This window comes from Pelobates fuscus, chromosome 7 (genome assembly GCF_036172605.1).
Source record: "Pelobates fuscus isolate aPelFus1 chromosome 7, aPelFus1.pri, whole genome shotgun sequence".
In the NCBI taxonomy this organism is placed as follows: domain Eukaryota; kingdom Metazoa; phylum Chordata; class Amphibia; order Anura; family Pelobatidae; genus Pelobates; species Pelobates fuscus.
In genome coordinates this window covers 186,628,465-186,644,871 of record NC_086323.1, presented here as the reverse complement: position 1 = coordinate 186,644,871, position 16,407 = coordinate 186,628,465, and the positions used below count along the sequence as shown (strand labels likewise).

At 42.6% G+C, this 16,407-nt stretch overlaps 1 protein-coding gene across 1 annotated transcript in view; it reads left to right on the top strand.

Moving 5' to 3' along the window:
• LOC134568402 (inter-alpha-trypsin inhibitor heavy chain H3-like) overlaps window positions 1-16,407 on the top strand; it is a 196,051-nt gene that overhangs the window by 146,702 nt on the left and 32,942 nt on the right. The window lies entirely within an intron of this gene.

Below are 16,407 nucleotides of genomic sequence, written 5' to 3'. Positions count from 1 at the left end.
AGTGTTCCTTTAAAGCTATGCATTTATTAAGAGTTTTTCAGCTCTCAATAAGGTTCATGGTTTGGGATCAGATAAATTACTGCAGTTATATGCTTATAACTATATTTTACATTTAAAACAGTGTTAATGACGAAGTGTTATTTTTCCATATATTGTTGACATAATGCCTGATAAACTACAGCTAATAGCTATTGATAACTAGGAACCAGTGGGCATATAGTTAAATGTATACGTTAAAAACAAGTAAAACTGGTGGGAAAAAAATGTATAACCTAAACTAGGCATAGGCAACCTTTGGCACTCCAGATGTTTTGGACTACACCTCCCATGATGCTTTGCTAGCCTTATGGGTGTAATAACATTATGGGAGATGTAGTCCAAAACATCTGGAGTGCCGAAGGTTGACTATCCCTAAAAAACCTTTCTTAAAAGCAGCACCCTATACTGTGAAAAACTCAAACCACATAAAATAACCTAAAACAAACCATAAAGTGTGCTAAGTCTCAAGGGCAAAAACATAAAACCACTTAGATCACTCTAAATGTATGAAAATGCATATTTCATTTATCTGTGCAGATTACTGTGCAAAGTACAAGCATAAAGTGAAATGTGCAGCAAAAACACTCAAAAGGTGCAACAAAGTGCTAATGCAATTGTGCACTTCAATAAATAGCATAATACTCACATGCTATAGTATATAAATGAAGCAGGTAAGATTTACCACATATACTATATACAATCAGCAATTTTGAAGGGATATACCTTGTGAAAGGAACAGAAAAAAACCACACATAGGGTAATATTTTAAGACAAATAGGAATAAAGTGAGGGACTAAAAAACACTCACAAACGTAGAGCAAATGAGTCTGCTCTAACTATGATGGCAATGTGGATAAACATGCAATGTCTGGAGACTGTGAATAACTTGAAATCCTTTATTTAAATGATTGGAAATCGCAGGCAGCTCTCCTCGAAAGTATTCAAAACCTCTCCATTAGAGTTTCCCTTAATGCTTAGTCCAGCTGTCGGCTGAATAGAGGGCTCAGGATTCGGGTATTCTTCACACTTAGATTTCCAGGAAGTAGGACTTAGCGGCCGGTGTGTGTGATGACGTCAGAAGGCGTGAAGACGTGTTTCGCTAAGCTACATCAGCTTCCTCTGCTTCCTCCCGAAATTCTAAGAGTGAAGAATACCTGAATATAAAGTTAAAACATACATAAGAAGTATATCTAAAAAATATATAGAACACGAGCCAAATAGTGCAGTGAATCCAATACACTTGGTGGCATAAAAAAGTTAAACTCACAAATGTAAGTAAGAGTGAAAGCTCATCAACAAATAATGGTATCTTCTGGATTGGATGGTTCGCTGGATGTTCAAAAGTTAATGCAACAGAAATGATAAACAGCCATAGTGCAACACAGGTGGACCTCATTTAGCGATCTACCTGTACGCCGACCAGGCGTAAGTGCGAACCATTGTGGGGATTTCCTGCTCTGGTGCGCATGTCTATGTTCGGGGAATTTTCCCCAAACATAGACGAATGCATCAGATCAGGGAATCAATTCACTCCTCACTTACCAACCAATTCGTTCTACGACCGGAACGTCGCAACGGAACCAGGTCGGTAAGTGAGGAGTGTCTGTACTGAATGGTAATAATTTTACTGCTCTATTATGTTACACTTACAGAATGTAAGGAGTTAAAAAGTCCATCAACATGTCACTGAAGAATATGGTATGAAAGTACAAGTGCAGCTAAAACCAAGCTCTTAATAAATAAAATATGTTTCAAGGTTTGAAACAAAAACAATAGAAATATAGTAAATACAATTAAAAATACAAATACTATGAAACACCATAGACCACAAAACACATAGCAAGCCCTGCCGTTTCGCCTTAGTAAAATGCAGCATTAGATTGAGGCTTTTTGAGGAACCTTTTATATCTAATATATAGTGAAAAGGGTAAATACCATTTCATTTTATTGTGTGTTTAAATGCACTGCTCGTTTTAGGTGGTTGTGCTTGTTGTTTTTTTTAATTTTTTTAAATTAAAACCTAAAGACTGGGCAGATATTGATGCCCATTCACTAATTAAATGCAGGGGGCTGGAACAATGTGAAGGCTAGGGTGATCTCTAGGATGTCCCTCATTTATTTATTTTTAATAATAGCTCCACATACTAACCAGGATTTGGGGTAAGGGTGTGAACTGTGACCAGTCCATCCCCTATTATTACATTGTAATGCCACACCTATATCTATGGGTAGTAGCATGGGGGACCCCCCCTCCCCTGATGTCTATGGGTAGTAGCATGGGGGACCCCCCCTCCCCTGATGTCTATGGGTAGTAGCATGGGGGACCACTCCCCCCCCACCCCCCCCCCCACCCCCCGCCCTACCCTTGTGTTGCCTGGCAGTTGTGTTATAAAGGAGTTAGTAAGCTTTTGTTATAATAATATGGATCATATTGACTACCGTAGGATTTTTAATTCTTGGATGATCAGGGATAGTAATTTAAAAAGGTAGGAAAATGTGTGCCCAGTTAATTTAAATCCAGATAAATAAAATAAATCCACCAAACATATTTGTTTGTCATGCCAATTACTTTAAAAATAAGTACAATAATGTAATCATTATATAGTATTCATTTAAGATTTGGTTATATAAAAAATGTATGATATCAAATAATGGGTAAATGCCAGCCTACTAAAATAATAACAGTTATTCACGATAGTTTTAACTGTCATGAATACAAAGTGAATTTTATATTTTTATGCCCAAATATTTGAACTGAAACATGAATGAGTTGGAATTTAAAGGGAATTGCTAATTTTAGGCCAAATCACTTATTTGAAAAAAGTCAAACTTTTGCGAATAATCCTGTAAATATTTTAATTTAAACGTTTGCCCATCACTATGATGCTCTGGGGACAAGATATCGGGGCACATTGGCTTGTGGACAAAAAGGCAACATGTCGCCCATCCATTGGCATTTCCGGAAGAACCAACAAGGGGTATTTAAAAAAAAAAAAAAAAGCTATTTGTTATACCATTTCATTCGGCACAGGTTCCCCCCATGTACTGCTTGTGTAAGTTGTTACCTAGTCTTCTTGAGAACGCAGTTTAAACTCAGATTGCTTATGAAATTTTATTTAACCCTATTCCTGACTTCATAACTCCCAATACACATTGAATCATAAAAGAAAGTGTGTTTTATGCTCTGTGTGCATATTAAAATGTCTCTTTCTTGTGAAAGGCTTACTTCAAAAGTGTAAGTAGAAAGAAAAAAAAGTGTATAGCTCCCAACCTTCCAAAATCCTAGTTCCTATCCCAAATTGGTTCAATTGTTTCCAGTATCTGGGGACACCAGGGAACAGCTACATCATGGTAAGCCCATGTCCAGAGCTCTTCAAAAAAGACTGAATGTGAAGCCCTAAGTGGGGCCAGTCAGACAGGGATTCTCATCCAGCTGCCATGGCACAATTTAGTTTCACCTTTTCAAACAGACAAAATCTTTTGGTCATCAGCCGGAATGTAAGCAATATAAAAAAATAATTTCTTCCCTTTAATACAACTTAATCACTTTGAAGTTGTTTTGAGGAAAGGAGTCCCTGGGATGCAGAAGCTAAAATTGTGTTTGAGCTTTTTATTAAGCAATTACATTTTTGTAATGCATTCATGGCTTACAGCTGTTTTTTGAGAACTGCACAGAGTATCACAATCATAAGAGCAGAATTTATTTTATATAAAATGATGTGATATAAAAATGTTTTAATTGTAAAATGTGCAATTCCTCACACAGATATACAGACATATTCAACATGATGATTATTTTTTTTGTTTTATCTTTGTAGGTGCCACACCTTCCTCCCCATATCAAACAAGTCATGGTAAGAGTTCAAACTATGTACAGTATTATTACATTTTCATTTAATAGCTCATTTATTACTTTTTTATAATTTCATCTTTATTTCGTTTTATGCATACAAAAAATACAATTGTGACAGTCATTATTATGTTCGTAGGCATACAAAGGCATTTTAGTAAACATAGACCTTGTTTTTAGAGATATAAACTATAATAATATAAGATATACCTTTAGATTTCCCTTTGTATAACATAAAAAATAACACTAACTATTTATTACTATTTTGAAACACTAATATTTGTGTTCAGCGATGTCTCCTGAGTAAAACAGTACCCCCCCATGTACAGGTTTTATGGTGTCTTGGAAAGTTACAGGGTTAAATATAGTGCTAACAAATTAAATTCCCTGGACTTTCTGCCAGTTATCAGGCATTTATCAGGCAGGTTCCGCAAATTGTAATTAATACGATGAATTAATTTTGTAAAAATATTACATAAATATATACGTAGAATTAAAAATACACACACATATACATATATATATATATATATAGTGCATATCAGAAATTATAGAGCTATGTTTGAGCCCAATTATTTGAGGTTTGAAACTAAATATTACATACAACGGACTGGCACATCCATGGGGCATCAATGGACCCCATGTATGCGAATGCCTACATATACAGATATCAGGAAGAGCATATTCTCAAAGACTATGGCACATACATCTTTCAATACTTTTGTTTCATCAATGATGTACTCCTGATTTGGATAGGAGGAAAATAAAGGTTTATATCTATGATGAATTAATTTTTTTTCTGTCTTTTTTTTTTCTGCCTCTTACTTGAATTGGCAGATTTATCATTTGCACTTATTACAAGACTGATAGCAGTTGGGGGAGGACTATAATTTACCTGGGACAAGTATTCCTTTTTATACAGCACCAATTGAATAATCCTTCTAACTTTTGAGGCTATAGACACAATGTACTAGATTTGTGTTTATGCAGCTACTTTGTAGACACAGTGAGCTTTGACCCTAAATTATTAATCTATGCCTGTACACACGAGCAACCCTTTACTAGTATCTAGATAGGATTGGCAGCAGGCAATTACCTACTCCACTAGGTCTATTATGTCTTACTATTCCTTGCTTATACTGTGACAAGGTTCTTGAGCTGTTATAGCTCCCCTCTAGGAGTTTCACGTTCTTTTGTGTTTTGCTTTTTGGGTGATTTATATATATATATATTTTTTCTTGTGTATTACCGTAATAAATAAAGTATATGTTTTAAGATTTATTTGGACACAAGACTCTGGGATATCCCCTCTTTTGACCCTGGGACTCTTCATTGGTCTCTGGATCATATTGCATCTGCTTCTATCCTGGAAATCGGCAAATCTTGCTTTCATTTCCTGTATCTTTTTTGTTGTTTTTCGATTATCTCCTTTTGTGTGCCTGTTATAAATTCCAATTTTTTTTCCTCATTTATCTTTAACTATTTGTCCAATGCCCAGTAAATCTTTTCTGAGATCTGCATTATTACCCTGCACTTCTTGTTTTATCTGCTCCATCTGTTGTTCAAAACATGCCTTTGGATGCTCTGGGGTCACTATTTGTTGTTCCGTTTTCCACTCATTCTCTATAAATTTCCTGTATGTCTTCTTTTCCTTTTATTAAGAGGCTTTTATTTGGGGTTGTTATTTAAGAATTTTCTATTCCACTCTAGTCCACCTGAGTCGTAAAGAAATGTGAAAGTCTCTTTGTCCGAATTTTATCGACATTAACTAATTGTCTTCTTTTTCACAATGTGAACCCCGAAGGAGGCGTGGGGGAAGAAGGGAGAAAACAGATAATAGTATAACTTAATATGTGGGAGTCTCGTATCAGCTATTCACTTTTGCGTTCTTATTTTTATTAGCTGAAAATGTAAAAACAAATTTCTACCAATCTCTTTCAGCAAACATCAAGTGTCTCTTAATTTACGCTGCAGTTTTAATTGTCACTTCTCTTTCCTCATGTGTTTAAGAGCACACCCGTTTTATTTATATTTACAATTAAGGTTTCTCTCTTCTTTGTCTACCATTTTTTTTTCATATATCAGCCTCGATCATCAGATCTCTTTCAAACAGGGAACACTATATTTTTCATTTATTTATTTCTCCTTTTTCTTTACCTCTTTCCTTCTCCTGTCTTCGTTACTCTTATTGTACATACATACAATACAATATATTCAAGTATAATCTTTTTTAGCTGTTTATACTGACTTTTCATTACCTTTTTTTTTCTACTCACGGCACCCAGGAACTGAAACTGGCTTTATGCATTCTGGTATATTCAAGCAGGGCTGGGCCTGGGCTCCCCTCTTGGTCCATTTTTTTTTAAGATGCCATTTTTGTCATGAAGCCTCCTCCTCTCAGCCACTAGTCTAGTCTAGTCTTTTATATTTATAAGGCTGTTCGAGCTCCCTCCACTCCCCTCTCACAGCTCCTATTTGCAGCTTACTTGTCCTTATGCCTTCATGTTCCGCTCTGCACTCTGCCATCTTCACGCTACCCCGACTTCCAGGCTACCTCTGTGCCAGCTCTCCAGTATTCCAAACACAGTTCAGCATGGGAGCAGTCTCGGATCAGCTCATCGATGTGGCGTGCATGCGTACGCCAACACGTCTGCATCTCCTCTCCAGAAGGGGGGGAAAAAAACAAAAAATATATATTGTTTTCCAAGTTTTGGCAATAATAATGTGTGCATAATATGTCCATAATATGTAATTCAAAATCAATTCATTTATGTGTCTTGATTTACAGAGTACACAACATGTGTAGGATTTCAGTTTATTTTGAAAGTTACAGGTCACAAACTACAAGGTCTAAAATAAAATTTCAATGTTAAACAATTTTAGAAGTTGGTATGTTTGTCTTGGAAGTTTAGTAGCCATCACAGAAAACAAAATTGCCACACAAAAGTATATATTTATATAAAGTAAACATCACAGGCTATTTACCTAAGGTTATTTTGACACCTTTTATGTAGCCATTTCACCGCCAATCTCTGCTAAATATTGAAGTACAATTGTGTTTTTTCTCTATTTTGGCACATACACATATAACAAGGTTTTTGTAATGTGTGTATTTCATAAAGCCGGTGTGTGCTATCCCTGTACAGAAACCCATATTGTGTTCAGCTGAATCTGCTAAGTACTATGATACCCCCATTGTATGCCTTTGCCACTATTCTGTGAAGCTATAATGCCATATAGGAGACCATGCTATTTCAGTTTCTATAGTTGTCTTATTCTGTGGCATTATATCAGTTTGACTGTTCAAATAACCCCTCAAAGGCCTTCAATTTGAGAAAGCAGACACTCCAGGGTATCTCATTAGGCATATATTATACCTTAACCTGCCACATTGTTTCATCAATTTATTTTAAATTTTGTGGTCAGAAAAATAAATGAATTTTTTTTACGTACATGTTGCATTTTGCTGGATATTTTGTACATTTGATAAGTGCCACTGTCATAAATTTCCCCTAAGTATGTTGTTACCTCTTGAAGTAAAACAATATGCCCAATGTATGACCTAGACACTATTTTTTTTTTAAATGTATTTTTTTTTTTTTTGCTGTGCATAAAAAAAATACAGTTTAGCTTGCGAAGCCACAACAGCTTTCACAAGTGCATCAGAATACATAGGAGAATAATTGCATGACGCTTAGAGATTCTGCACATACTACTATTGTAAAATATAACGTTGTGTGGCATTTCTAGGATATAGCACAATTTTATAGTATAGTAGAAATAACAGTTAGGAACATGTCTAATCTTAGATATTACTTTAAATTCTTGGGCATGACATGTATAGGGCAGTACGCTTTAGTGATAGTCAGAAGGGAAGATAGACGGCATGTGTAAGGCTTGATGTCTGACTGTGTTTGTGGTATAACATAAGGTAAAAGAAACATGCTATTAATTAAGTACAGCATTGTGTAACATGCTAAAGAGTAAGAAGACAGGCTGCATCATAATAGCGTGAGAGTGTGTCAAAGATCGTTTGCCGGGTAGCACTGTTAGTCTAAAGAAACCTAGCTAGTAAACTTAAAAGAAAGGAAGAGGGTCTACATAAATGACAAGAGATAATAACCACTGGATCGTCTGTTTAGACACTTTAAGGAGGTACCGCAAGCCTTGCATGCGCATTGTGAGTGTTTCTGAGGGTTGCTTCGCCGATGCGGAGAGATGGGAGGCTGCCGATGCATAATAGCCAGAGTCCGTTTAGCCTTGTGTGAGGGTCTCACCAGTCATGGGTACCGATGCACTCCTGTGTTTTTCTGCCAGGGCTCCCGAATGGACCATCTTCCGGCTAAGTGCTTCTGGTTCCTTTCAGCACGCGCGGCCGACCTCTCTGAGCGGGAACCCTCTGACTGCGCACATAGATACAGCCCCAACCAGAGTGCCATGCTGTGAAGCTGCCGTGGAGTGGCATGTTAGTCTGTCAGCGTTGCTGCTTTTGCTGCCCTCTTCCCATTCAGGACTCTGCGTGAGGTGTGCTTGGGGGTGCTTCATCTGGTCTTTCCTTCTAACAGGCCTGGGCTGCACCCGGGCGTGCTGATCCCCTGGTGAGGCATTTGCTTGTCTACTTGCCATCTTGGCCCAGAATAGGGCACAAATTCAGTTGAATGCTTGCACCCAGGACTCTGCACCCAGAGGCTTCTGGTGGTAGGCTTGTGTTGGGGCACCCTCTTGGAAGGCAGCCATCTTGCCTAGTAGGCTGCATTCTACAGCATTGCGGATAATTTATAAAGTCCACAAAAGTAAGTAGAGGGCTTTCCAGTGAGGACCGGGATAACCCCCACCCGTCCGGGGGGGGGGGGGTTGCGGTGTTCTGAGGTCACACGGAGAGCTGAAGAACGAGGAGAACGTCTGCCTCTCCCCGGCTCTGGCACAAGTAGACCTCAACTCTCCGTGTCAGGCTATTGGTGTCAGAAAGTCGCTTGTGAGGTATCCTGAGGACCACCCGGACTCCCTCTGCTAAGACCATGCACAACTGCACTTAGATTTGCCTTTAGCTTGGCAATTTAATAATTTTATCCATGCCAAATGCACGTCTGTTCTGCTCGGCAGCCAGGCGCCGCCCCCGTCCTAGTTACAGTGCTGTAAAAGAGACCTGTCAATTTCAGATTTTTAAGTGTAAGTTTTCATAGATTGTTTTGATGGGTCCGTATTCTATTTTGAAATATTTAAGAAGGTTACATATTCCAACTTCTTCCATTTCAGACATCCCAGGGTAATTCAAAAGGCATATTTTGAACCTTAGACTGAAATAATTTTACCTAGCTTGTACCAAGTGTTGTAGTAATAAGCATTTTTTCTGCCTTTTTGACACACAGTGAGCTTTTGCTGTATAATTTGCAACCTTTATGTGTGCTACGGGTCTATAAAACTTCCTATATTGCTCAACTATGACGTCTGAGCACAGCAGTGCCCCATATGTACCTTTGCCAGGTTTATGTGGACGTTTGAGACACAGCCATTTAAGTATTTTTCAAACAATTAATTTTTACGCTGGGTCCATACCCCACTTGGGAGTTTTTTTAATAGGTTGATTATTCCAACTACCCAATAACGGCATACCATTTCTTAAACAAGACACCCCAGGGTATTTCAAAAGACATATTTTGAACCTTAGCGTGAAATCATTTTTCCGCTAGCTTGTACATAGTGTAGTGGTAATAAGCATTTTTTCTGCCTTTTTGACACAATGAGTTTGTAATATATATTTTGCAAACCTTGCGTGTGCTACGGCAGTAAAATACTTCATATGTTGCTCAGCTATGTCATCTGAGTACAGCAATATTGTTGAGAATTACTACAGCATGTACTGCATAATATGTATATAATTAGCACTTGAGTAGTGACCTGATGCCCAGCTAAACCCGCTTGTGCCTTGCCAAGGCCTGTATGTCAGTCTAGCATGGTGGACATGGTGTCGAGTACTGCCCTGGGTGGTGCGCACTGAGCACTGTTTTTTGAAGCCACAGTGCAGCACCAGAGGGCCGTACACATGTACACATGTACACATGCCTGAAAAATTAGGTATTGTTGCAGCCGCTGCTGTAGCAGCGTCCATAAAAATTGATGTTTGTTTCCCACACAGAAAGTGCCCTAAAACATTGCGGCTTGAACCCTAGTTGGTGGCGGATAAGTCACGCAAGTCAACCGGCATTCAGAGCTAAAATACAGCAGCGTGTGGACCATTTTTAGCCCAAGGCAGCTCATCTCATCAGGCCTTTTTTTAGTTGAATGTATCGCCCACTGTCATCCCTCATTCATCTTAATAAAGGTGAGGTAATCTAGACTTTTTTGACCTAGGCGACTTCTCTTCTCAGTGACAATACCTCCTGCTGCACTCAAGGTCCTTTCTGAAAGGACACTTGAAGCGGGGCAGGCCAGAAGTTCTATCGCAAATTGGGATAGCTCAGGCCATAGGTCAAGCCTGCACACCCTGTAGTCAAGGGGTTCATCGCTCCTCAGAGTGTCGATATCTGCAGTTAAGGCGAGGTAGTCGGTCGAGTCGTTCTCTGAGGGTGGATCGCGACTTAAAAAGCTCCGCATGTCCTCCATCAACAACACATCTTTAAAGCGTCCTGTCCTTGCCGGCGTGGTCGTGGGAAGAGGAGGATGGCTTTCACCTCTTCCCCTGTTAGATTCCCATTGTGCTGTGACATCACCCTTATACGCTGCATAAAGCATACTTTTTAATTTATTTTGCAAATGCTGCATCCTTTCCGACTTGTTGTAATTCGGTAGCATTTCCGCCACTTTCTGCTTATACCGGGGGTCTAGTAGCCTGGACACCCAGTACAGGTCGTTCTCCTTCAGCCTTTTTATACGAGGGTCCCTCAACAGGCACGATAGCATGAAAGACCCCATTTGCACAAGGTTGGATGCCGAGCTACTCATTTCCCGTTCCTCCTCCTCAGTGATCTCAATGAAGGTATGTTCTGCAAATGTCATTTGGTATGTCATACAAATATTCATTAACGGCTTTTTCTCGTTGGAGCAGGCGGTCGAACATTAGGAGTGTTGAATTCCAACGTGTCGGGCTGTCGCAAATCAAGCGCCTCACTGGCATGTTGTTTCGCCACTGGATATCTGCAAAGTGCGCCATGGCCGTGTAGGAATGCCTGAAATGGCCACACACCTTCCTGGCCTGCTTCAGGATGTCCTGTAAGCCTGTGTACTTATGCACAAAGCGTTGTACGATTAGATTACACACATGTGCCATGCACGGCACGTGTCAACTTGCCCAACTTCAATGCCGCCAACAAATTTGTTCCATTGTCACAAACCACTTTGCCGATATCCAGTTGCTGCGGAGTCAGCCACTTTTCCACCTGTGCGTTCAGGGCGGACAGGAGTGCTTGTCCGGTGTGACTCTCTGCTTTCAAGTCAAACCCAAGACGGCGTGACACTGCCGTATCCGTGATGTACCTGGGGAGCTGGGGGGGTGCCGTTGATGTGGAGCAAGATGCAGCAGCAGAAGAGGACTCAGCCGAGGAGGTTATGGAAGAGGATGGAGTAGGAGAAGTAGAGGAGGTGGCAGCGGGCCTGCCTGCAAGTCGTGGCGGTGTCACCAACTCCTCTGCAGAGCCACGCATTCCATGCTTGTCAGCCGTCAGCAGGTTTACCCAATGCGCAGTGTAGGTGATATACCAGCCCTGACCATGCTTTGCAGACCAGGTATCAGTGGTCAGATGGACCCTTGCCCCAACACTGTGTGCCAGACATGCCATTACTTCCTTTTGCACAATCGAGTACAGGTTGGGGATTGTCTTTTGATAAAAGAAATTTATTCCGGGTACCTTCCACTGCGGTGTCCCAGTAGCTACAAATTTTTTGAACGCCTCAGACTCCACCAGCTTGTATGGTAAAAGCTGGCGGGCTAATAGTTCGGACAAGCCAGCTGTCAGACGCTGGGCAAGGGGGTGACTTTCTGACATTGGCTTCTTACGCTCAAACATGTCCTTGACAGACACATGACTGTGGGCAGATGAGCGGGAACTGCTCAAGGCGAGAGACGGAGTGGCGGATGGTTGAGAGGGGGCAAGGAGGACAGCAGTGGTTGACGTGGCTGAAGATGCTGGACCAGGAGGAGGATGGCGGCTTTGAGTTTGTGTGCTGCTTGTACTCATGTGTTGATCCCATAGGCGTTTGTGATGTGCGATCATGTGCCTACGCAAAGCAGTTGTACCTAGGTGGGTGTTGGACTTCCCATGACTCAGTTTCTTTTGGCACAGGTTGCAAATGGCATCGCTGTTGTCAGAGGAAGACACACAAAAAAAATGCCACACTGCTGAGCTCTGCAATGACGGCATTCTGGTGGTGGACACAGCATGCGTTGATTGGCGTGCTGTCGGGCTGACCCCGGGTGCCGATGCATGCTGTCTGGCTGTGCCACTAGCTCCCCCTGCTTCCAACTCGTCTCTTCCTCCTCCTCTCTGTCTCCCCATCTGAACTTTCGTCCTGTTCTTCTTCTTGCCGAGCGGGCACCCACGTGACATCCATGGACGCATTGTCATCATCAACCGCTTCACTTGTATCTGACAACTCAGCAAAGGAAGCAGCAGCGGGTACAACATCATCATCATCATCACACCGTAAGTCCATGTGTGTAATGCTGCCTGCCTGAGACATATCCCTGTTAACTACATCCTCTGCCAATAATGGTTGGCAATCACTCATTTCTTCAAACGGATGTGTGAATAACTCCTTTGACATACCAAGTGAAGCGGCTGTGGTGCTAGTGTTGGTGGTGGCGGCAGGCGGGTGAGTGGTATCTTGAGAGGTGCCCGAAGCTAAGCTGGAGGAGGATGGTGCGTCAAGGTTCCGAGCGGAAGCTGTAGAAGATTGGGTGTCCTGTGTTAGCCAGTCAACTATGTCCTCATAACTTTTCAAGTTCAGGGTACGTGGCCTCTGAAAACTGGGCATTATTCTAGGGCCAAAGGGAATCACATCACCACGACCACGATGGCCCCTGCGGGGTGGCCTGCCTCTGCCTGTCATTTTTCTTTGGATTAGTGGTACTATGCGTGCAAGCTACTGTGAGACCAGATATGAGTGGCAGAGGTTGGCAGAGTACACGCTGTAGGCCTGACACACCTGCTTGATGACAACTAACTGCTATTCAATCTATAACAGTGAAAAAGTTTTTTTGTTTTTAAATGCACGCTATTGTGACACCAGATATGAGTGGCAAAGTGGACTGGCAGAGGTTGGCAGAGTACACGCTGAAGGTCTGACACCCGCTTTAAAGGACCACTCTAGGCACCCAGACCACTTCAGCTTAATGAAGTGGTATGGGTGCCAGGTCCAGCTAGGGTTAACTAATTTTTTTATAAACATAGCAGTTTCAGAGAAACTGCTATGTTTATCAATTAGTTAAGCCTTCCCCTTTTTCCTCTAGTGGCTGTCTCACTGACAGCCGCTAGAGGCGCTTGCATGATTCTCACTGTGAAAATCACAGTGAGAGCACGCAAGCGTCCATAGGAAAGCATTATGAATGCTTTCCTATGCGACCGGCTGAATGCTCGCGCAGCTCTTGCCGCGCGTGCGCATTCAGCCGACGGTGAGGATCGGAGGCGGAGAGGAGGAGGAGAGCTCCCCGCCCAGCGCTGGAAAAAGGTAAGTTTTAACCCTTTTCCCCTTTCCAGAGCCGGGCGGGAGGGGGTCCCTGACGGTGGGGGCACCCTCAGGGCACTCTAGTGCCAGGAAAACGAGTATGCTTTCCTGGCACTAGAGTGGTCCTTTAAGGACACTGACTGCTATTAGCTTACAGTGAAAAACTTTTTTTTTCTTTTTAAAGGCACGCTATAGTCACACCAGATATGAGTGGCAAAATGCACTTGCAGAGGTTGGCAGAGTACACGCTGAATGCCTGACACCCAGACGCTTGCAGACAACTAACTGCTATTCAATCTATTACAGTGAAAACATTTTTTTGGTTTTTAAATGCAAGCTTAAGCTATTGTGACACCAGATATGAGTGGTGGCACTGGGCAAATGGGCACAGTATCCACTGTGAACCTGACACAGAAGCTGGCAGACAACTAACTGCTATTCAATCTATTACAGTGAAAAACATTTTTTTGTTTTTAAATGTCAAGTTTAAGCTATTGTGACACCAGATATGAGTGGTGGCACTGGGCAAGTGGGCACAGTATCCACTGTGAGCCTGACACAGAAGCTGGCAGGCAGGCAACTGCAATTACATTACACAAAAAAAAAAAAAGCAGACTGATGTTCTAGCCCTAAAAAGGGCTTTTTGCGGTGCAGTCCTTACATCAGAGATCAGATGAGTCCTTCAGGACTGTAGTGGACACTGAATACCCTAGCCTAGCTATCAATTTCCCTATCAAATGAGCAGCAGCTACACTTTCCCTCCTCTATCTAAGAATGCAGCTTCAGAATGAATCTAAAATGGATGCTGTCCAGGAGGTGGGAGGGTCTGGAAGGGAGGGTCTGCTGCTAATTTGCTGGAATGTGTCTGCTGACCGTGAGGGACAGGGTCAAAGTTTACTCAATGATGCCGAATAGGGGGCGGATCGAACCGCGCATGTGTTCGCCCGCGGTGGCGAATGCGAACACGCTATGTTCGCCGGCGAACCGTTTGGTACATCACTAGTTGGCACGTCTGTTACGATCCTCTGCTAGGTCTAAGGGTGGACTGTGTTGCTTGTATGTGGTAACAAGTGTCTTTTAGCTCCCTCACCTCTCTTTTAATGTCTATAATATCCTTCTCTGTTGCCTGTGTGTGTGCGGTCATCGCCTGCACTTCAGTCTTAATGAGATTGAGATCTGCTGCATGCATTCTTCTCATTTCTATAACAAGGTCGGCTAGGTCTTTTTTGGTAGCCGGGGTGAGTGTGTCTTGGCTGGCCGATATTTCCATAGCTGGAGGAGCGGTGGATGGTTCTAATCCGGCCCCATTCTGTTCCCCCTCGTCTATAGAGGCTGGTGTGCGCTCCGGCGGGGCCGCCATCTTGGGCGCCATCAGCCGCTGTAGCATGTCGCCGATATCTTGCGTTTCTCTGCCGACGGTTTGTGGGGGCCTTAGTGTGACAGCCCCATAGTGTGACAGCCCCATAGTGTGACAGCCCGGTTCTGTGGGGTTGGTTAGTAGATAGGTACCGTTGCAGATGTCGAACTTTGGGGTCTCCTTCCTCGAGGTTTGGAGCGTCAGGTAGGCCCCAGATCTTCGTCTGGTCTTTTTACCCATTTGCGGGACCAAAAACGGCATCCGCTTGTGTCTTGATCTCAGGGGGTGCTCCGAAGGGTGTTTGGGTCGCTTGATGTTACCCTGGTGTCTCAGATTAACTTACATTTTCATTGATTGCTCGGAGCTCCGTGAATGTGTGACCGTTCAGGTTCGGCTCCATGCTCTGCCCCCATTTGTCATTTTTTCAACATTTTTTTAAACAAGTTTTTTTAAACTTTTTTTTACTGTTAACCCCTAACTAGCCTAACAGTAAATCCCCCAATTTCCCCACTAACTTCTACCCACCCTAGCTAAATGAAGAACAAATATTTAGGTAACTAACTAAATACATTTATGAGGGCTAAAAAAATAAAATAAATGTTAACCCTCAAGGGTTAAAAGAAAAAAATCACCTGGACCGGTAGGGGATATCCCGGTCCTCCCCAGGGAAGAAGCAGCCGTGTACTATAGGCATCCTGTCAGCCAACACTGCCTCATCTCATTCCAGGGCCGCAACCAAAATGGCCGACACACCAAATTCCAAGCTGACTTGGACAGCATCTGCTCTGCGTTCTGGAGCCTGAATGCATCCCACAGTGCAGACGCAGCAACCTACGATCCCTGCCACACAACTCAAGATGGCAGTCAGAACCACAAAGCACTCAGCAGAGCCGGAAACTCTTCTAGCGAATAGCCCTCTCCATCCAACACAGCCCGCCGCAAGAGTGGACAATGCTGACCTCCTAGCCGCACGTCCTTCTTCTGGGCTGGGTGCTCACTCTTCTTTGCCAACCATACACCCTGGCGGATGACCGGGACCCGGTGGAACCTTGGGCATACGATCCTGATGATGGGATCAATGGTCTTATGGAATGAGCTCCCATTCAGGCCTCAAGCTGAAGATGCGTGGTACTCAGGCGACACGTGCCCATGACACGCTGCCGGCGGATTGCAAAATTGAAGGTCAATTGATCCTGCGGCCAGAGAGGACATTCCAGAGGAACTCAGTGGATCCCCAACCAAGTAGGGGACTGGCGGGGTTCCCCCCCACGGCCCTATGGACTGGCTTTCCAATGCCCTGCTGAGTGGACTTAGTACATGGACAGGCATATTGCTAGGCCCATTATATATACAGTGGATAATGGAGGCTTACACCTCTCTTACACCGAAAGCCTGCAGACTAGTCCTGCCATTTTATTTTGATTTCAACTTGTTGCCTTCTAACTTTATTATTTACTTTCCCAGTGCCCAGATAGCCAAGCTCTATAGCCCTGTGATGCCT